We start from the raw sequence: 24,285 nt of genomic DNA on the forward strand, positions 1-24,285 counted from the left end.
TTAGAAATTTAACATTCGAAAACAAGTATGCATTATTGTTTTTTTTCTGCAAGTCAAAATATAAAAACAATTTTGACTGAGATTAAATTCGTATGACAGATGATTTATGCACAGCAGGAGACGTTAAACTGTCGACGTATCTTGCTTCTTACTCTTTTGAGTTCATGCAGATTCTTACTCTTTTGAGTTCATGCGATTCCAACCGAGTTTTTTTAATACTGTTATCTGTATCTTCCTAATCGGTGAATGGAATTAGACAGTCGTTAAACTCCTTTTATCTGAATTCGTAATTGTAATCAAAAATATTTCATATTTTTTATGATTTGAACATCCATATAAAAAAGAAGATGTGGTATGGTTGCCAATGAGACAACTATCCACAAAAGACCAAAATGACACAGACATTAACAACTATAGGTCACCGTACGGCCTTCAACAATGAGCAAAGCCCATATCCATGTATTTAATAAAGAAATAATAATTCAACTCACCTTTTTATGTTTTGCAGATTTCAAACTTTTCTGATCAATTTAACGCATAACAGAGATTTATATACACGCCAATAAACAAATTACGGAAAACAAAAAGGAAAATCACTTCTGATCTTTGTATTCCTGTTTTCTAAGATATTGTTTTGTGTTTTGTTTGTTAATATTCTAATTGTTATTCATATCCGATTCTTGACCCCTTTTTTCCTTTCTAATTTGATTTATTAGATTTGAACTTAGGTAGATTACTTTACTCTTAACTTTGCTTACCCTGTGAATAAAAAAAGTCTTCTTTATTCGCGTTTAACCAATAGTTAGTGGATAATATGCCTACATTTTGTGGTACTCAGTTGCAACTAACATTTGTATGTGATTCGTATAGAGTTAGGTTTGTATCAAAAGTATATAACCTTTATAAGAGAAACTGGATCATCGTAAATATGTTGTTGTTTTCGGAAAGACAAAGGTCGTTTGGCGGAAATGTACACAAACATTTCATCTTGGCAATATGTTAGATTGTAATCTTTCATAATTGTCCTTATTTAAGACAATGTAAGATAAAGTTTATATATTAAAAAAAATCACAAAGACTGTTCCTAAACATTTGAAACTGTTATTCTGGCTATAGTTATCATTTCACATTATTAAAGGGACATAAGATGTCCTATTCATAACATCTGATTTGTTAACGAAAGCTAGGGGCATATTGTTTGCTAACGAAAGTTAGGGGCATATTGTTTTACCCTTGTCCGTCCGTCCGTTCGTCCGTCCTTCTGTCCGTCTGTTCGTCCCATTATTGGTATATAGTTATTCCACTTAACTTCTCCTCTAGGAAGTGTTCACTTTGCTGTCTGTTTGTACATATTTTGAAGGTGTGTATGTGGTAAGATTTTTGATTTTTATTAATATTTGCTTTTTAGGAAGATAGTTGAACTTTTTCAATTTTAGGAGTATTGTCTTGCATAAGAGGAACGTTTCTAGATTTTCCTTTTACAATTTAAATGCTAGGTGGTCAGATTTTTATTTTTATTAATATTTGCTCTTTTGTGAGATAGTTGAACTACATTTTTTAAGGTAAAGGCGGTTAAATATTATAAGTATTTTGCAAAATTTACATTTTGCATCTGACCTTTGTATCTGAAGACGGGCAATTGTGTCTCATAGACACAATAATATCTCAAAGAAAGTCCTACTTTGTTTTAATACAGTTACTTTCGAGTGGAGTGCGGGGGAATCACTTTGTCTAGTTTGACTTAAATTCTCATATATGATTCATACCATACGAAAAGAGGGACGAAAGAACCAGACGGACAGTCAAACTCATAGATTGAAATAATCTGACAACGCCATGGCTAAATATAAAAAGACAAACAGACGAGCAATAGTACAAAGACACAACGCAGAAAACTAAAGACTAAGCAACATGAACCTCACCAAACACTGGGGGTGATCTCTGGTGCTCCAGAAGGGTAAGTAGATTCTGCTCCATATGTGGCACCAGTCGTGTTGCTTGTCTTATTACAAATACGATAAATAGTCTAATTTGGTAGGTCACTTTCTTGAAAAGGGAAGGGTATTGTAGTAATGACATAAGGTACATATACGATATCATCTGTAAAATGGTTATTCCATAACAGTCAACCAACTCGTGATTGCGTTAGCAAAGTTTACGAAGGGATGATTTCAACTTCACCATTTGGAAAAAATACTAAAAAAGGGACGAAAGATACCAGAGGGACAATCAAACTCATATATCAATAATAAACTTACAAAGCCATGGCTAAAAAAGAAAAAGACAAACAGACAAATGAAATACTAAAACTCAAAGCCAAATAACAAAGTCCAAAAGTAACAGTTTACAATGTATGGACTTTATAAAATGAATCAGGAATGCACACGTACTGTATACTATATGCCATCTAAGTAACCATCGAAATTACCTCCAAAATCTGACGATAGCCATCCGACTCGATTGAAACATAAATAGCAATGAAAATAGACTGATAAGCACGAATAGTTGTTTAATTATGATTGTTGCAGGATCTGTTTTATTTCAAGTCATAGATTTAAAAAACGTAAATCCTGGTTCTACTTGAATATATATATTGCTTTCTTCTGGACCAAATTTGTCGATGAAATGTTGTTTTTTACGGTGGATAACTTGTTTCACTTTTCAATGTTGACATTCTTTTCTTCAGAGTTACCGAGCAGGCTTGATTACCAAAGAAACTAATTCAGTGGGAAACATTATACTACTAAATAGTCATTTTGTCCATATTACTGTAAAGTATGCATCATATAAAAATTAACGAGAAGATTTTTTCCTTGGCAATAGTTCGCCGTGAAGATAGTTCATTGAAAATAGGGTGTTGTTTCAAGAAAGAAAAAATGTCGTTTGGCGGATAAGATATATAGTTTAACATGTTTAATGTTTGAAAATTTCCGCAACGTGTTTATTTGTCATTATTGGTTCCGTTTCAGACCACTTTTATATACCGTATTTTTGCGCCTGTCCCAAGTCAGGAGCCTCTAGCCTTTGTTATTATTGTATTATTTTTAATTTTAGTTTCTTTTGTACAATTTGGAGTTTATTAAGGCGTTCATTATCACTGAACTAGTATATATATATGGAGCCAGCTGAAGGACGCCTCCGGGTGCGAGAATTTCACTTCTGATCTTTGTATTCCTGTTTCCGAAGATATTGTTTTGTGTTTTGTTTTATAAATAGTCTAATTGTTATTCATATCCGATTCTTGGCCCCTTTTTTCCTTTCTAATTTGATTTATTAGATTTGAACTTAGGTAGATTACTTTACTCTTAACTTTGCTTACCCTGTGAATAAAAAAAAGTCTTCTTTATTCGCGTTTAACCAATAGTTAGTGGATAATATGCCTACATTTTGTGGTACTCTGTTGCAACTAACATTTGTATGTGATTCGTATAGAGTTAGGTTTGTATCAAAAGTATATAACCTTTATAAGAGAAACTGGATCATCGTAAATATGTTGTTGTTTTCGGAAAGACAAAGGTCGTTTGGCGGAAATGTACACAAACATTTCATCTTGGCAATATGTTAGATTGTAATTTTGTATAATTGTCCTTATTTAAGACAATATAAGATAAAGTTTATATATTAAAAAAAAAATCACAAAGACTGTTCCTAAACATTTGAAACTGTTATTCTGGCTATAGTAATCATTTCACATTATTAAAGGGACATAAGATGTCCTATTCATAACATCTGATTTGTTATGCCCCCGCTAACGAAAGTTAGGGGCATATTGTTTTACCCTTGTCCGTCCGTACGTTCGTTCGTCCTTCTGTCCGTCTGTTCGTCCCATTATTGGTATATAGTTATTCCACTTAACTTCTCCTCTAGGAAGTGTTCACTTTGCTGTCTGTTTGTACATATTTTGAAGGTGTGTATGTGATAAGATTTTTGATTTTTATTAATATTTGCTTTTTAGGAAGATAGTTGAACTTTTTCAATTTTAGGAGTATTGTCTTGCATAAGAGGAACGTTTCTAGATTTTCCTTTTACAATTTAAATGCTAGGTGGTCAGGTTTTTATTTTTATTAATATTTGCTCTTTTGTGAGATAGTTGAACTACATTTTTTAAGGTAAAGGCGGTTAAATATTATAAGTATTTTGCAAAATTTACATTTTGCATCTGACCTTTGTATCTGAAGACGGGCAATTGTGTCTCGTAGACACAATAATATCTCAAAGAAAGTCCTACTTTGTTTTAATACAGTTACTTTCGAGTGGAGTGCGGGGGCATCACTTTGTCTAGTTTGACTTAAATTCTCATATATGATTCATACCATACGAAAAGAGGGACGAAAGAACCAGACGGACAGTCAAACTCATAGATTGAAATAACCTGACAACGCCATGGCTAAATATAAAAAGACAAACAGACGAGCAATAGTACAAAGACACAACGCAGAAAACTAAAGACTAAGCAACACGAACCTCACCAAAAACTGGGGGTGATCTCAGGTGCTCCAGAAGGGTAAGTAGATTCTGTTCCACATGTGGCACCAGTCGTGTTGCTTGTCTTATTACAAATACGATAACTAGTCTAATTCGGTAGGTCACTTTCTTGAAAAGGGAAGGGTATTGTAGTAATGACATAAGGTACATATACGATATCATCTGTAAAATGGTTATTCCATAACAGTCAACCAACTCGTGATTGCGTTAGCAAAGTTTACGAAGGGATGATTTCAACTTCACCATTCGGAAAAAATACTAAAAAAGGGACGAAAGATACCAGAGGGACAATCAAACTCATATATCAATAATAAACTTACAAAGCCATGGCTAAAAAAGAAAAAGACAAACAGACAAATGAAATACTAAAACTCAAAGCCAAATAACAAAGTCCGAAAGTAACAGTTTACAATGTATGGACTTTATAAAATGTATCAGGAATGCACACGTACTGTATACTAGATGCCATCTAAGTTACCATCGAAATTACCTCCAAAATCTGACGATAGCCATCCGACTCGATTGAAACATAAATAGCAATGAAAATAGACTGATAAGCACGAATAGTTGTTTAATTATGATTGTTGTAGGTCTGTTTTATTTCATGTCATAAATCCTGGTTCTACTTGAATATATATTACCGAGCAGGCTTGATTACCAAAGAAACTAATTCAGTGGGAAACATTATACTACTAAATAGTCATTTTGTCCATATTACTGTAAAGTATGCATCACATAAAAATTAACGAGAAGTTTTTTTCCTTGGCAATAGTTCGCCGTGAAGATAGTTCATTGAAAATAGGGTGTTGTTTCAGGAAAGAAAAAATGTCGTTTGGCGGATAAGATATATAGTTTAACATGTTTAATGTTTGAAAATTTCCGCAACGTGTTTATTTGTCATTATTGGTTCCGTTTCAGACCACTTTTATATACCGCATTTTTGCGTCTGTCCCAAGTCAGGAGCCTCTAGCCTTTGTTATTATTGTATTATTTTTAATTTTAGTTTCTTTTGTACAATTTGGAGTTTAGTAAGGGGTTCATTATCACTGAACTAGTATATTTATTTGGAGTCAGCTGAAGGACGCCTCCGGGTGCGAGAATTTCTCGCTGCATTGAAGACCTGTTGGTGACCCTTTGTCTGTTCTATGGTCGGGTTGTTGTCTCATTGACACATTCCCAATTTCCATTCTCAATTTTAATATCGTAAAAATCAAGAAAACGTTCAGTAAAAAATGTTTCTCTGGTTGTAATGATAATTTAACAGAAATTCAATTGGACTATTGATAAGATAAAAAAATTAATAAGTTTCAGAATGGACCGAAGAACACTGTTTAAAATTATTTTAGATTATCAATACTAATATTTATCTACATGTGTTGTCAATATTCATAGGTTGTTATAAACAGCTATAAAACTGATACTAGTATTCGTTTATTTCCCGCATTACTTGGTTGTGTTGCAAAGAGAGCAAACCAATCTGAAATGTGATACTTAACACTTCGTTTGAATACAAAATACAAACTGGAGGTACTAAACTAGTTGTTAAAATTGGTCAAATAATTGGAGCTTTAACTGCGTTCCTTTATCTATGTTAGTGAATTTCTTGATTAATTTGACATGCATAATCTTAAAGAGTTGTAAATTTTGATAAACTTTTTCCACGTAAACAAATATGAATTGCAAAATTGAAGAGGTAGATACACTAAAAACAATTCAACTGCATCACAAGGATTTTTTGAGAAATATGAACGAATATATTATATTATAATGTAGAAGTTTATATAGCAGAGTACCTTTAAAAGTATCACGGTGGGAGAAACTATACGGCACATTAGAAATTATAATAATGAAACAAGCACCTAATTAACCTTGAACTAAAATTAGTAGCCAGAGGATATAATAAACGCATTACTAGAGATCTAATTTCAGATACATGCAACAAAGTTAAACGTTGCAATACATAAACTAGAAAGACCACTAAGAAAGATATTCCGTTGACTCTTATAACTAAATATAACCCGGCAGTTAAAGGGCTGGGTATAGCGTTAAGAAAGTCCTGGAATAATTTACAGGCAGATGAGGTATGCACACAAATATTTAAACATGTGCCTACCATTGCGTATAAACGCAGCAAAAATCTTAAAGTATATTTTGCCGAAACCCGGCATTAATTGGGAGACTTTTCAAAAGGGACACAAGACAGTGAGCCAATCTAAAAATCCCGAAACACCGTTGTTTGAAAAGAATTCATACCTTAGGCAATCAGAAACAAAGAAAAACAGTGTAAAGTCTTGAGTTTAGCTATGTATATTGGTTGAGGGAACTCTAATTTATAATGATTTTTTCAGAACTATGAACGAATATATGATATGATAATGTAGAAGTTTATATAGCAGAGTTTTCGGCAAATTATTTAGAATATGCTTATTTGCATGTTCATTATATTTCATTTTATAGTTTTATTCAAAAATAGAAACCATTTTTAATGAGGGTCTTGAATTAGTCAGGGTTCTTACCGTGTATTATTATATTAGATATTGAGGCCCCATATTTAGATATGTCTATATTGCGGTACAAAGGGTCCAAAATTATACCTTGTTTGATTTCAACAGACCTGCATTCGTTTGGTTCTGCTGAATCTTAATTTGCATTCAGAATTTTGGGCTTTGTTTTAAATCCGATTTTTTTTTATATTAGACCATAATAGGTATATGTCAAATTTTCAAAAGTTTTAGTTGTTTGGTCACATTTATTTTGTGTCAAATACCTATGCTGTGTCAAATATTCAATCACAATCCAAATTCATAGTTGTTTTATGCTTCAATGTTGTGTTCATAATTTCCCCAACCGCATAGGGTTCGACCTCTGCGATCGTATCGAGCTGCGCCCAGCATAAAATTTATTGTAAAAAGTGCCAATATGCACAAGCGCAACATCTTAACGGCTATAAACATCGTGATAATCAACAGATAGTATGTTACTGCTGAGAAATGGGCAGTAGATTTAAAAAGTTGATATATACACGTTTGTCAAAGATTACAGTTTAAAGTGATCCCTCGTTTCGTAAAAATGATTAAGATTTATTAAAACAAAGAAATGAAAATCCGGTTATTCAATAACAGAATTTCACCTATACAGCTGAAAGCGATATTAAAGATGTTTTCAAAATGCTTCTTCGTTTTGTCATTTAAAAGTATCTTTATGAGAAAGCAATATTTCGTTACTGAATATGGCCAAAAAAATTAAAAAAAACAAGTTCTGTTATTTAAGAGGTCAATTGATGCCCACATGAAAACATGTTGTTCTATACAGCTTCAGTCATTATTATCTAAAAATTATGTAATTTCTTCAGGTAACAGTGGCACCCAAAATAACTTCATGTTTTGTCAATAACTTGGTTTGTAATCAGATTACTTAGTGTGAATGTGTATGCATTTCATGTTTTTGTACTGTAATCATTCTAATCATTCTAATAATTTTCTGTGCTCTATTTTGTAATTCACTTGATTGTATAGCTTAAATTTTGGGCACCATGATTGGTTAACAAAAATTATCTTGACTTATAAATCTGGCAAATTAACCTTCTTCATAACAGAGGAAGTTTTGTGACTTGCAGCAAATTTCTGTGCACTCAGACAGCATTCAGACTTTATAAAGGACCATTGGATAAGACTAGAGAAATACTTTGATAAGCGGATAAGTATAGAATTGGAAATCGGAACTTTCAACCTATTTGCAGTGAACATGAACAGCACGTAATATTTCTTAAAGATACAAAGAATGTTCTATTTAAATCTTCTAGTTAATACGATATTTACAGCTTAATTACATAACATGATTTCCTTTATAGAGGGTTCCTCATTACAATGAAGTTATTAAACGAAGTGATGAAATTGAATCCTCCCGTTAGAAAATTTTACGGTTGCCATCTCGAGTTTTTTACCTTTACAGTATATATGCTAAAGAAATAACTACGAATATGTTCCAATAGCCATAACCATTAACCCTTATATGACCACAACGAATATTAAGTTATCGCTGAATTTATAATGACACGAGCAACACGGCCGGTGTTGATTGGGATCTGCTTACCTTTCCAGAGAAACCTGGGATCAACTCTGTTATTGGTTTAGTTTGAAATGTTGGTCTTTATTGTTATTTTTCAATATCTCTTTTGTTAACAGAAATGTGTATCCTGGTTAATTTCAAACTAGGTTGACTTTGTTTCGGGGTTAGAAAGTTTACTTAGTCTGATGGTTTACGAATTAAGTGATGTCTTATTGTTAGATAAGGGGAAAGTACCAAATCGCTATTGGTTAATGCCTTATTTAGAAATATGGAAAACATGGAAGTTATAGATTTGTTGGGGATATCGTGATTAAGAAGCTGTCATGTTGACTTGCAGAAATCAGTTAATATGCCAATAATGTAATAGAATAAAAAAAAAACACCTACCGAAAAAAATCATTTCAATGTAATATTATACGAATTTCGATGGTTGTCGCAAAGCAGACCCCTAGAACTTTAGCGTTTTTATTTGTATTAAGTCGTGTTTTGAAAATGACCTAAAGTGCGTCAAAAGGCATTAATAGACTTTCGCGGAATTTATCTTAATTTTGTAGATTTCTCCGAGCTCTTGTGCATTATATATTTTTGTTATGCATCCGAATAAGAAAGCTCTCTAATTATTTTTTTTCAATTGCAATTTTTAATAAATTAAAATCGGCATAGTGTTTGCAATAGGATATGATACATGAGGATTGACGTGGGAGGTATATTGTAACATCCATTATTATGTATATCTCTGAGTCTGCGCTAAGTATAGATAAATCGAGACTTTTATCACGTTCTTGTTCAAAAAGCGAAAGAAGCATGTCATATTATAATCAATAACATATCACCGTTTGTGTGGTTGGGTTCATGTTGCTCAGTCTTAATAATGACTAATTTTTTTTTTGTTGATAATGTTTCGACTGTTTGTCATACCATTGTCTTTTTGTTTTCTGCTTATGAGTTTGAATTACCTTTTGGTATCTTTCGCCTCTCTTAAATAATTTTAGGAGTAGAACGACGAGTTTAAATTCTGGAGCAGGATCTGCTTCACCTTCTAAAGTACTTGGGATCATACATGGTTTTTGAAATGGAGTAAAAACAACTTTATTTTGAATGTTTAGCAATATTCTGGGACATGTGCCACTTAACTACAAAGAAGATGGTCATAAACATTGATCTCAGAGGACTTTTTCGTTCCGCAAGGATTCTTAGATTGATAGTGACTGACGATTGTTGATATTTGTGTATTGATTTTTATAAATTTTGTGAAGGTTTTGTATTGGTTCTTGTGTGTTTAATTCTAAATGTGATGATAAAAGATATATATGGACTTGAAAGGCACAAAGTTCAAAATTCAACTTTACACAAATTTCATACTGTATTTTATGCATTCCAAATTTATAACGACGCTCTTGACTTCGAATAAGTCAACCTCGGATAAAACGAATACTTTTTGTCTACCCTTCCGACTTTGACTCAACGAAGTTCGATATTATTCTGTTGAAGCTTTTCTCACATTAACTTATTTTTTCTTTTGCCCGTAATATACATGTATTTTGTGTTTCTTTGTAATACGATTTTCGGTTCTTTACATCACCACTCTTCTTGCTACATGTACCTACAGACTATACTTATTTTGACAAGTAAAGTATATATATATATATGAACAAAATCCGATTGGTAACAAGATTTATTTTTAATATTTTATGTATTATATTCTCAGATATTTACTCGATAATTGTTTATAATGTGTCTTTATGTCGTAACTTGCTGTAGACAAACATCTGAAAAAGGAAAATAAAAAACATCATGAAAGAATAAAAGGTAAAATTGTTATCAAAAGTACCATACTTATAATTTAATACGCCAGACCCGTGTTTCGTCTACATGAATAAAGGCAACAGTAGTATACCGCTGTTCAAAACTCATAAATCCATGGATAAAAACAAAATTGGGGTAACAAACTAAAAACTGAGGACACGCATTAAATATAAGAGGAGAACGACACAACATTAAAATGTAACATACACAGAAAGGACTAAGCATTAGACAAAATCCTATGAGAATAACAAATATAACATCAAAACCAAATACATGAATTAGGAAAGATAAGTACCGTGACACGTCTTATAGTAATGTAAAGAATCACCAGTGACGTTCAGATCCAATCATTCAGAGTTTTAGCGATTAATAAGTCTTTGTCTCAGATCTATACAAATCAGACCTTACGCATATGCCAACGGTTATTGGAAAGGTAATCCGAAAGGTGTCAACTGATATTACGTCTACATACAGTTAACCAACAATCGTATTTTACGTGGATTTAACTGAATTGTACTCTGAATTCCAATAAGATCGATAATATTAAGTAAATGATAAAATTACTCACAATATACAGTTAGTTGATATCGTCTATTGGGAATTCATCCGTGAATTCGTCTGCTGGGAATTCCTCATTGGATTCATCTGCTGGGAATTCCTCATCGGCCTTGTCTTTATTTGACTTCTTACAGACATGGCATTTGCATTGCCTTTTTATCCAGCCTCTTCCTCCGCAGCGTCCAATGAGACAGAGTTTCCTAAGGCAATGGAGTCGACACAAAGCAGGATATGGACAGCCATAATTGGCTTCAGTTACTACAATATGTATATTTATATATATAATTGAATAAGATCATATCTGTTTCCCAAATTAAATTCAATACTACAAATGTTATCATTTTAAATCATGCTTTCTTGAAAATCCATACAAATAATTTTGATACAAATATATATTCCATTGCTGTAAACATTTCCGCTACAACGATATGAAAAATTAATTGGTTGGCGCATTCGTTTTTGTTGTGTAAATCATTCAAGTTGAGTAATGTATAAAAAAAATATATAAACGCTTTGTGTTTGCAGCATTACACCTTAACGAGGTTACGATTATTTTTGTCGTTTTTTTACCCCATTTTGAACTACATAATTATTGAGATTATTGTGTTGCTCCGTAAATAAAAGCAACATATACCGCTGTTCAAAACTCATAAATCTATGGAAAAAAAAAAAAAATCGGGGTAACAAACTAAAACTGAGGGAAACTCATTAAATATTAGAGGAGAATAACGACACAACATTAAAATGTAACACACACAGCAACGGACTAAGCATTAGACAAATTCCGATGAGAATAAATACAGAGAACAATTCTTCAAATCATTGAGTTTAATTAAAACTTGCATAAATTATTCGATTTTCTATATTTTTCGTTATTATTATGTTTAGCTAAAATATAAAATTAACAGTTCTGTTGTGGAAGTAAGGAATACAAATAAAAAATTCCGCTTATAAATTAGATAAAAACTGATATTTAATAATAAAAAAAAAAACATCTATCTAATAAGTAAAGATTCGCCGTATTGAAGATCTATTTTTTATTTCAAAAAGTAGTTGTTTAATGCAAACAATGCGTCTCTGTAGGGAAAATATGTTGCTATGTAAGAAAGATTACACATAATTTCAATATGGTATATAAATAATGATAATAATTTCCAAAAAATGTCATCAACATATTTGGAAATAATCAATCAAAACAGTTCACATTTATGAATTTGCAGATAAAACTTTTCAGCAAAGTGAGACCTGAATAAGTTGTAACATTATCTACAAAACAAAAATGCATGTTTATTTGAAATAAATTAAGAAATTAACGAGAGGTGAAACACCTTTAAAATACGACTGCACCAAGTAGACACTTTGGACGTTGCGCTTGGTAAACGCGGGTGTCTCGTAATCTTACCTGAGAGATATGCCGCACAACAACAGATAAGTAAACCAATGATTGCTGCTTTCATATTGGCAATGTTCTTGGCAAACTTTAAAAGAAAAGGTTGCATTTAAAACTAAACATGCTTGTTTCACATTTTCCTGATTTCCATTCGCAATGTTATTGTGTCTGCAAGTAAGTTGATGAAAAATCATTTTTAGAGAGAATTCGAATGGCGGGAAATTAGTGCATACTGCAGCAGAAGATTAAGTATCGTCGCGCCAAGTCTCTCCTACTTTTTTAGTTCATGCGATTCCCGCCAATAGTTTCATAATCGTTATCTTACTAATCGATTAGTGAGACTTGCACATCGTTAAAAATACTACTGTCTAAATTCATGATTCTAATTTAAAAATCTTCAATAAATATCTTTGTATTTTGATAAAGAGAAAAATTCAACTCACCCTTTACTGTTTTACAGATTTCAAATTTTTCTAATCAATTTAACGCATAACAGAGATTTATATACACGCCAATAAACAAATTACGGAAAACAAAAAGGGAAATCACTTCTGATCTTTGTATTCCTGTTTCCTAAGATATTGTTTTTTTTTTATTTGTTTGTAGATAGTCTAATTGACAAGCCAACAAACAAATATCGGAAAGCAAAAGGAAAATATATACACATCAGTGTTTTCCAGTTTCTTGTAATGATGTTTGCTTATCTTAACTTTTTTTTTACGGTAAATCTTATTTATGAAGTAGGAAAATGTTCTATTGTTGTAACATTAAGGCATCAAATCTAAGAATTCGATTGAGAAGAGGCATATCAAGGCAATTAACAAAAACTAAGGGAATCGAATGAACTCGAAATAAATAAAGGCAACAGTAGTATACCGCTGTTCAAAACTCATAAATCCATGGCCAAAAACAAAATCGGGGTAACAAACTAAAACTGAGGGAAACGCAAATTTTTGGTCTTCCCTCGCTGGGATTCGAACCCATGCTACTGAGATATCGTGACACCAAATCGCCTGCACTGTAGCCGTCCAGCTAGACCACACGACCACCTGGGCTTCATAATAAAGCTTTCGGTGGCCGTGTGTTACCTTTCCTCGTCAGTTTTAATCTAGCGTCGTACTACAGTACATGATATATATGGCATGGAGATGTTATTGTTACAGATCAGCTCAATTATCTATAGTAAAGGATCCTACAAATTAATGCAAGATACAGTCACAGAAAATAATTATATTAATAAGTATGTCAGTGACAACTCTACAACAGATTTATCCATCGGATCACTAGCAATGATAGTGATACATGGCTGTGTACATTATGTATATACAACTCGTCTAAACATCAACCCAACAATGTTAGATCTGTAAATTTGCTTTAGCAAATTTTTGTTCTTCCCTCGCCGGGATTCGAACCCATGTATTATATATATATACTGTCTACCTGGTACCTTTGATAACTATTTACACCACTGGGTCGATGCCACTGCTGGTGGACGTTTCGTCCCCGAGGGTATCACCAGCCCAGTAGTCAGCACTTCGGTGTTGACATGAATATCAATTATGTGGTCATTTTTATAAATTTCCTGTTATAAAACTTTAAATTATTATAAAAACTGAGGATTTTCTTATCCCAGGAATAGATTACCTTAGCCGTATTTGGCACAACTTTTTGGAATTTTGGGTCCTCAATGCTCTTCAACTTTGTACTTCTTTGGCTTTTCAACTTTTTTGTATCTGAGCGTCACTGACGAGTCTTATGTAGACGAAACGCGCGTCTGGCGTATTAAATTATAATCCTGGTACCTTTGATAACTAAAAATAGCAACAAACAACATTCAATCTATTTAAGCGTGGATCAGTTTGTGAAAATAAACTGATACAGTTACTGAATTAAAAATATATAAATGTCTAAGAATATAACTTAAACACGCTAAGTAATACATTAAAAAGTTCTATTAGATTTTAAATAGCAATACCCAATATTTTGATTTCAAGATAATTATTGTTTTTGATTTGCTTTTAAATCTTTTTTCGTCTCTCTCATTGAGTCCATCAGGTTCAAGAGTTCGTAACTGGTGTATCCAAAATCTCTTCTCTTCTGTCTTCATTGTGTATCCCAATTTTGATTTTTCTCAATGATTTGAAATATGACGTTTTCAAAATCATGTCCTGCTCTTAAAATGTGTCTTGTAATTGGGCAGTTTCTTTCTTTTGTATAAAATGACCGATGGTTATTTAGTCGGATGTTAAATGGTGTTTCTGTTTCACCAACATATTGTAATTTGCAAGTCCCACACGTTAGAACATAAATGCAATTTTGCGTTTTGCAATTTGATGTTATAAATATGTTATATTTTTTTCTTTGGGACTGTGCTACGGATTGGGTTTCGATGTTGGCAATTTTGCAGCACTTACAATTGCCCCTTCCGCATGGTTTATAACCTCCGATTGTTGATACCTCCTGTTTAAATATTTTGGATGTTATTAGAATATCTTTGAGGTTTTTGGGTCTGCGGTAAGCCATAACGGGAGGTGAATGATGGAAAAATCTTTTTTAAGGAAGTATCATTTTCAATAAGACACCAGTGTTTGTGGACAATTGATGAAAGATTTGTCAGGTCAGAATGAAACCTAACAACAATTTAAACGGGATTTTATTTGTCTGGGCTGTCTTTTCTTTGTATACAAGTAGGTTTGTTCGGTCTTTTTCTTTTGCTTTACCGAAAGCTTCTGAAATAGTTTTGTTTTTATAACCTCTTGATTTCAATTGCTGTCTGAGTTGCCCCAAACGATGATTTAATATTGATTCCGATGATCAAATCCGTTTTAACCTGATGGCTTGGCTGTACGGAATGCTCCGGGAGCAGTGTTTCGGTGACACCCCCCCCCCCTTTTCCAATAAAAAAAACCAAAAAAACAGGATGACAATTTTTGTAAAAATAAAAGGCATGACCGTACAGAGTGAAAAAGTGAAAAATAAAAAGGCAGGGCATCGATTAAATACGTCCGTTCGATCGTCCGTCCCTCCGTCTGTCCGTTCGTTCGTTCGTCTGTCCCGTTAAAGGTTTATAAGTTTTTGATGAAGTATTATAATAATCAACTTGAAACTTAGTATATATGTTTCCTATGATATGATCTTTCTGATTTGAATGTCAAATTAGATTTTTGACCCCTTTCACTGTCCACTGAACATAGAAAATGATAGTGCAAGTTTCAGGTTTAAGTTTTTGGTCAAGGTAGTTTTTGATGAAGTTGAAGTCCGATCAACTTGAAACTTAGTACACATGTTCCCTTTGATAATATGATCTATCTAATTCAAATGTCAAATTAGATTTTTTACACCAATTTCACGGTTCACTGAACATAGAAAACTATAGTGCGAGTGGGGCATCCGTGTACATACTATGGACACATTCTTGTTTTATTTTGGGATGACAGAAGGGGGATCACGAGTTATAAAACTTCCAATTGTGTACCGCAAGGGTCTTCGGGGCTATAAAATTCATCTATGCTCACTGACAAAATGATTCTGAAGTAATCAATTTGTAATATATAGAAACAACTATGATTTTTGTAGGCTTGAAATACAAAATTGTTCAAATCGTGTGAGCATATTTTGATCCCTTCCACACCCATTTTTAAAATATTGAAAAATGGGAAAACACCTTAATTTTTTTTTAATTTATCAAGACCCCCTTAACTTCTATCCCTTCCTTTATGTTAAAAATGACAAGTTCCTTTTAAAGTAAACGATTTACGGTAAAAAGTTTGTTCATAGTGAACACCCCTCCCTCCCTCCACAAGAAAAGATGAACGAAAGGTTCCTTAGTAAAACTGAATTTCAAATTCTTACAATTTTGCCTCGAAGTACTATTTAATGATAAATGAAGAGTTATGGACACTTTTCTACTTCAATCTGGCAGCCAGAGTATAACACATAATGACATATTTCAACTAAGTCTAAAGTCTATGCAAAAAAAAAAAAAAAAAGATTATTAACATTTTTTTTTACAATTCTAAACATATAAACATTAAATGTTTTAAAGTACAAACCAACTGGTCATAAAACACCCTACATATTTCTCAAAAAAGGTCAGTGGGTTAGTAAAAGGATGTCCGAATACCGACAAAGGAAAAAACAAAGGGAAATATGATAGGATCTAGTTGAACTCTATTTTGCGGTCTCATTTCTTGAATATATAACATGTATATGTTCGAGGAGACCATATGAGTACGGTCTGCCTAATATTAAGAAGTTGGTCAAGTTTATTAGATACAAATGTATATTATAGATCAACATAACTTTAATCTCAAATTAATATAAAAATTTCAATTGTATAATTGAAAATTAATATTTAAACTATTTAAAAAAAGTCACGATATTTTTCAAAATATGTTATTCTCCTGTATTTATCAGGTCAGTAATATAATACTAATACATTAATTGAATTCTGTTCACTGAAATGAAGTTATCGGCAGTAAACATTAAATTGTAACAAATTTTTCTAACCGTCTGACTTGATCCCCTTTCTGTTTCTGTCATCCCATAATAAAAAGATGGGTTAAATTATTTATTTTGATGGTATAAATGAAGGTAGCACTTCTAATGGATCGTGACTTGTTGCATCGACAGAGTACGCGACTAATATTGGTTGTTTTTTTTTGGGGGGGGGGCGGGGGCGGGGGGAGTAAACAAAACAACATATGGATACCATACATGCTTCGAGAAAACCTGCAAAATCTGAGACACCAAACCATCCATCCCTGCATATGGTCGTTCTTCATATCCAACAAACAAACAGAAAACGTACTGACTTGCAGTCATGAAACTAATATTGAAATGAAATTTAAAGTAAAAAAATGATGACACAAGATATAATAAAGTAATTACATCTGAATCATGTGTTAGATAATCCTGCTGAAAAACAGCCAATGAAATACTGATTTGGTGTATTCATCAAATTGGCTATGGTCGTATTAATTGTAGACTCTTTGGCAACATTCCACTTGTCTATTATCATTTTTAACTATGATTTTTAAATTTGTAAGCTTGAGATACAGAATTGTTCAAATCGTGTGAGCAAATTTTGATCCCTTCTACACCCATTTTTAAGTATTGAAAAATTGGAAAACACCTTTCAATTTTTAAAACTTCTCGGTAACCCCCCCCACCCCCCTCTTAACTTCTTCCCCTTCCTTAATGTTACAAATGACCAGTTTATAATTATAAGTAAACAATTTACAAATAGAAGGTATCTCTATCATATTGAACATCCCTCCCTCCCCCCCCCCAAGAAAAGATGAACGAAAAGTGCCTTCGTAAAACTGAATTTTAATTTCTTGCAATGTTTGCAACGAAGTACATTTAATGAAAAATGGAGAGTAATGAACACTTTTCTCCTTCAATCCGGCAGTCAATGTATAACATATATTTCAACTACGTCTATAGCCTATTGAAATACGAATATTAGTTACATGATTAACATTTTTTCTTCTTTTTTTTTTACAATTTTAAACATATAAACATCAAATGTTTAGTACAAACCAGCAGGTCATAAAAACATATAAGGTCAGTGGGTTAGTAAAAGGATGTCCGAATAACGTTTAAGGAAAAAACAAAGGGAACTATGATAGGATCTAGTTGATATGTATAGCTATTGGTTGTGGTGTCATTTCTTAGCTAGTATAGCATGTATAAATTGTTTACTGAGAATAATGTCCACTTTTACACCGGGCATACCATAAATTTGCAGTCCTGAAGACCCGCGCGGTACGCAATTTGAAGTTATGCACTCCTGATATTGTTTATATATATATATATATATATATATATATATATATATATATATATATATATATATATATATATATATATATATATAGCATGGTTAGATTTTATTTTTTCTCCTGTTTTCTTGCTTTGTTTTTGTCGCTCGATTAATGAATGGTTAAGAAAAGAGATATTGGTGTACGTTTACAAAACAGCAATCCTAAATAAGTAAAATAAGACATTTATTACCGGTCAATAAACGGTCATCTTTTATCAATACATTAACTAATATTGTAGTTCATTTTCATACTAAAGATACAATACATGGTTCAAAAAATTTTAGCCGTCACTATATGTAAAGTAAAAGCAGGAATTAAGATATATATTAGATATACTGTTACCAGGTAAAAGCAAATTAATATATTGAACCCGAGACATAAATCATAGATGTTACGTTGGTTGATTAATTTATATATATAGGGAATCACTGAAGCATGACTGCAGCGCCCCCCTTTTAGGTCAGTCAGTGCCCCCCTCTCCAACCTCTATAAAAAGTTTTGGATCTGCCACTTAATATATGTCTCTGATTTAAGCGGGAAATCATCTAGCGGTGGATACTGTGAAAAATCATCATCGAAAAGAAACAAAATACAATTTTGAGTACAGAAATAAAAGATGTGCAGATCTAGAGTAAAAACAAATAGTAAAATAGTTTCAGAAAAAAATCATAATATAATCATGTTCACAAAAATATGAAAAAATAAAGAGTAATTTCTACATGTTCTATAAAAGCCGATTAAGACAAATTTCCTTAAATTAAAATAATAAGGAAATTAAAAACTCCCATCCATTCTAAAAAAAAACAATTCTGTCATTCTTCTTTTTTCTTCTTTTGGTCATGGAGGTGCGTATTTTTTTTTAATGATTTATCGTATTGTTATTGGCATCTCATTCATCAATATAATTTTTAAATTCTTGAAGTTTTCAATGTTAGGCCGGAATTTAAACGGTTCATTTTATTTCCCATTTTATTTTGTGTATTATTTGACATCCGGCAATTCAGCATACCTGGCAAAAAAGTACGAAATAGGTACTCCCTAGGTAAGTTGGCTGATTCTTAAACCCAAGTATTTACTCTTTCTTTCGGTTGGTAAGTTCTTGGACTTCCAGTAATTATTAGAGGTCAAAACAAAAGAAAATAAAGGAACTATTTGAACAGGTGTTTTCAATATCACTGCGCGTCTACTCCTATTTTTAGCAGGTCAACTCACCGGTAATAAACTTGGGAAATAAAACAGAGAAACACCTTCAACACACAATTACTGGATACAAATTTTTGGTAAGAATAAATAATTATTTAAATAAGGAAGGATGATAGGTTTTCAGTTCGTGACAAAATTGTTACAAACTCTGAAATCAAGCCTAATATCCACACCTGAATATACAGGTAAAACATGTAAAAAGTCATACTTGATAATTCCAGGTAAAAAGGGTTTTCTAAATTTTTTATCAATGACTTGTTTGCAGTATGTTGTAATCTGATATAATTCAAGGGTTTTTGACGTTTGAAATGATGTCAGAGCTACAAAAGCAAACTTTCAAATTTAGGTGACACACCCTTTCAATTCAATATAGATTATCACATATATTATAATACATATAGGAGATTATCTGGTAATAAGTATCATTGTTACTGTTTAACCCACATGTCTATAGCTTGCTTAACAGGATGTGATACAGACAAACACATATTGAAGGGGGAAGTTCACAAGTCTATTTTATCATTAAATTTCCTTGTTTACTTTTTGCCAGTGATTGAAAACTCCAATAATCATTATTATGATCTGAAGTTTCAAATCCAAATTGAATGCATTGACAGAAGCAGCCAATGCATTCAGTGGTGGATCAAGAACTTTTTGTATGGGTGGAAGCAATGACTGACGGTGGGCCCTCTCCATTTATGCTTCAGTGATTCCCTATTCAATCAACCCCTGGATCCTCCTTTGGCAATGATGGTTAAGTTCAACTATTTTGAGTTGTATAAATGACCATATCCACCACTGGTCAATGCTAAACATTTCAAATACATGTAGACCATGTAGACAAACAATTGTTTATTTAGAACATGATAAATAAGGTGGTTATTTTTCTCAATTGAATATGGTTTCATATTATTCAAGTTAGGTAAGATCTTATAAAGCCAACTATACAGTATGTTTTTTCTCATTGTTGAAGACTAATAGTGCTCTAGCTAGAAATCAAAATGATAGTCTATCATGACTATGGTTTCCCATAATTCCACTTTATTTTGAAAACTTTGGTTGTCTCATTGGCAATGACATACACTATAATCTCCTTCTTTTCATATCGGCATACACACTAATTATCAGTCAGCAGTTTGTGTTTTAGAATTGCAAAGTCTAAACCAGTTTTATTTGACACGGGTTATGTTCTTCTCATATATGTTATGATGGTATGATACTAAACCCCTAACGGGAAGGATTGTGCCTGATGTTCATACATGTATGATGAAATCATAATCTTTCAGTCAGTTTAATTGAAGTCTGGAGCTGGCATGTCAGTTAACTGCTAGTAGTCTGTTGTTATTTATGTATTATTGTCATTTTGTTTATTTTCTTTGGTTACATCTTCTGACATCAGACTCAGACTTCTCTTGAACTGAATTTTAATGTGCGTATTGTTATGTGTTTACTTTTCTACATTGGTTAGAGGTATAGGGGGAGGGTTGAGATCTCACAAACATGTTTAACCCCGCCGCATTTTTGCGCCTGTCCCAAGTCAGGAGCCTCTGGCCTTTGTTAGTCTTGTATTATTTTAATTTTTAGTTTCTTGTGTACAATTTGGAAATTAGTATGGCGTTCATTATCACTGGACTAGTATATATTTGTTTAGGGGCCAGCTGAAGGACGCCTACGGGTGCGGGAATTTCTCGCTACATTGAAGACCTGTTGGTGACCTTCTGCTGTTGTTTTTTATTTGGTCGGGTTGTTGTCTCTTTGACACATTCCCCATTTCCATTCTCAATTTTATTATTTGAATGTTTTGTTGCTGGGCTTAATTTTCTTCAGTGTTTACAAAACTTTATCAAATTTTCTGTTTAATTTGCAAATTTGCTGAAGGTTAAAGAATATATATATATATGGTGTGTCAATTGAACAAAGAATTTAATATTAATCCTTTCTTTCAACTAAAATAACCTCAGGAAATCAAATTGTGTACTATATAAGATAAAGGTTAAAAAATAAATATCTTGAATAACTAAAGATGACATAATTAACTGTAATTTCCTTACCTAGCACTTACCTGTCAATAACAAGTCAATTAACAACATGGTGTACACCTGTCCTCACCTGGTGGGAATAAAACAATTACATGTACATGTAACTATAACATAATTGAATAAGTTATAGTACATGTATTTGTTTATTGATATTTGGTCAACTGGTCAATGGTGTCTATACCAATGGCATTTGTAATTTATACACAGAACAGTAATTATTTGTCTACCACAATTCAATGACAGATTCTGAAATATTTTATACTAATTTTAAGGTAATTATGGTGTCTGCTTGGAAAAAGATTTGCTCAAATAACCAAAGATTCCATCATTTTACTCATTGACAAAATGCTCAAGGTGCATGCAGTTGCATTGGTTATTTTAAACCTCTCTCAGACGGTGATTTTTTAATGTCAACATGGTCGAGTGAACATTTTTTTCTTTCTATACAGATTTTTTCCCCAGATTTATTTCATCAAGTTTATCATACCCTAAAATTTCAATGGTTGCCTAATTTGATTTGACATTGACAAGAAATCGCTGCTGTGTTTGATATTTTTCTCTACATTTAAATTTTTCATGGTAGTATTATAAAATGTCTATCTACATTCCATCATTGATTTTTATATCTTCAAAGTCTTGTTTTAATACCTGTAAAAAATACACAATTGGTTAATTAAATCACTGTAAAATGGAAACAATGTTTTCATGTGAAAAACACTAAGTCAGTGATTTTGGATTTTGTATCTCAGTAATGAGGGGTGTGGAATCCCGAGGTCCTGGATTTAAAGAATTCTAAATCCCCCCCCCCCCCCAAGTAATAAGGAGATAAATAGCTTTATCAGAATGATTAGTGACATACAATGACATGCACATGTATTTTCTCTAAAATTTCATGTGTATCTAAATAACAACAGATGTTGATTTCTTCAAGACACATACAAGAAGAGCTTCTAAAATTTGTGAGACAGACTTATTAATTTATTTATAAAATCCTTCAGCTCCTCCTTCAGAAAATAAAAAAGGGTCCTCTAATGACAGATGCATCACTGTTCATCCTTATGTAGATCTACAGTTGTTCATACAAGGCACTGTTCATGTGTTACTTGATCATATTTAGAAAGAAATAGAAAGTTTTGTCTATGTTCAATTTGCAACCTCAGCCACTTCAAGGGAGGTAAGTCATATTTATTATCAGCATGATTGATAGTTGAAGATGTATACTTTTTTTTCACTCTTTTAGTCTAGGGTTGTATCATATGAGACATAACTTGCAAAATAAAAAAGGTCTTGTTATTGAAAAGCATAAGAAAATCCTCAATATGAATATAAATCATGAATAACAGAAAAAACTGATCAATAACTTATTTTTGCCATAAATTTGAAATGAAAATTTGTCTGGAGCAATGAATATTTTCTGCAAAATACTAGATTTGCTTGTATTATCATGGTAATTGAAAACAACACTTTTTATTCCATCAAAAGTATGGAAGGATCATGTTTTCGAGTCTTACTTTCGCCCTTCAATAAGTATGAATACATTGTTTCATTGTTTACAAGTTTTGGTTTAAGCTGCTCATGCAGTCATATGAACCTCAAATTTGTGATCACTGATCTTCTTAATATTTGAAACATGTATTCATATGAGATGGTGCTAATTTTAAGAATGTATAGTTTACCAAATTCATGAAATAAGTGGTTTAATCCAGATTTCAATGTAAATTTGACATGAAATGTGAGATGAGCAGCATGTTGCCCAACAGACACATTCCAATGTACATGGTGTAGTGATTATGTTTTTTTATTTTGACAATATATTTTGCTGCAACCCCATAAATGCACATTATACACATTGACTAAAGCTCTTTGTCATGATTTTAAGGCAATTATTTATAAAGAAAATTGTTCTTATTGCTACGATAGAAAAAAGTAATGAAAAATAAAGGGCTGCTGAAACAATGCCTTCTATGTTTTGTTCTGGTAGAGTTTCCTTATTGCTACTATATGTATGAACATGATCATTTGATTACAATTTTACCTTAGGTTGCATGGCAACCGATAAATATTCTTTTAAAAACCATAGGTATGAAGTATTAACAGTCTATTGATCTATAGCAGAAAATGTAGATATAATATAGCAGTAATATAAAATCCAATAGAATTCTGTAAATTATGTGACAGTCATCAATTCTAAATATAAAGAGGAAGTAAAAAAATATCTACAATCAGTTGACAATTGAATAAAAATCTAATTGTGTAGGTTAAAAATCATAACACTCAATGTAAGTACATTTACATTGATTATTTTGTCTCATATCTAATTTTTTGCTTAATGGTTGTATTTTTAAAAATATGAATATGAACGAAAGTAGATATTGGTTGCAACTAAAATTTTGAATAAAATTAGATTTTGGGTTCAAAGGTCAATGAGACAGCAACTAAACAAAATAAAGCAACAGCTGTTTTTCAAGTATAAAATTAAAGATAAGATTTTGCATAGAAATGAACATACTTGACATACATGTATATTTCAAAAGACAGAGGTTATCTGTAAGTCATATATAAACATGCACATCCAAAGTATTCTGGACAATCAGATCATATGTTGTTTCACAATAAAAAACACTCAGTAAGTTCTATGGTGTTTGTATGATTATATTACAATGATATGGGGTTCAAATCTTTGTCCGTCATGGCTGTGATTTTAAGGGAGGCAAGTTTAAGACTATTTAATAACATAATAAATAAGTATGATGTCTTTTGTGAAAACCAAAGCAATTTCTGATATATATATATCACTTCCTGCTAATGCCAACTTGCCTTTTTCTAATGTGTTTTTGGAGGGAAAAACTTGCTGTTTACCTTAAGTACATTTTGTGCTGAAATGCCTTAAATGACAATTTGTTATGTA

The 24,285-nt window shown here is 32.1% G+C and overlaps 1 protein-coding gene and 1 long non-coding RNA gene across 9 annotated transcripts in view; one reads left to right on the forward strand and one right to left on the reverse strand.

Moving 5' to 3' along the window:
* Positions 1-10,215: 10,215 nt before the first annotated feature.
* Positions 10,216-21,413, reverse strand: LOC143047622 (uncharacterized). Of its 3 annotated transcripts, none has more exons than XR_012969618.1 (4): positions 21,390-21,413; positions 12,320-12,395; positions 10,928-11,175; positions 10,216-10,322 (listed from the first exon to the last, which is right to left on the reverse strand). It is a non-coding gene; the product is annotated as an uncharacterized LOC143047622 (long non-coding RNA). The 3 variants fall into 3 exon arrangements; XR_012969617.1 differs by lacking the exon at positions 21,390-21,413 and adding an exon at positions 19,145-19,168; XR_012969616.1 differs by lacking the exon at positions 21,390-21,413 and adding an exon at positions 12,751-12,867.
* LOC143047619 (unconventional myosin-VI-like) overlaps positions 19,106-24,285 on the forward strand; it is a 43,534-nt gene continuing 38,354 nt past the window's right edge. For 5 of the 6 annotated variants that reach the window (XM_076220781.1, XM_076220783.1, XM_076220784.1 and 2 more), the window contains exon 1: positions 19,305-19,415. The gene's annotated coding sequence lies outside the window, so the exon portion shown is untranslated. Of the gene's footprint in view, positions 19,178-19,304; positions 19,416-24,285 lie in introns of those variants that run through there. The other variant, XM_076220782.1, reaches the window with a different exon arrangement.

The sequence above is a fragment of the Mytilus galloprovincialis genome, chromosome 10 (genome assembly GCF_965363235.1).
Source record: "Mytilus galloprovincialis chromosome 10, xbMytGall1.hap1.1, whole genome shotgun sequence".
Classification (NCBI taxonomy): Eukaryota; Metazoa; Mollusca; class Bivalvia; order Mytilida; family Mytilidae; genus Mytilus; species Mytilus galloprovincialis.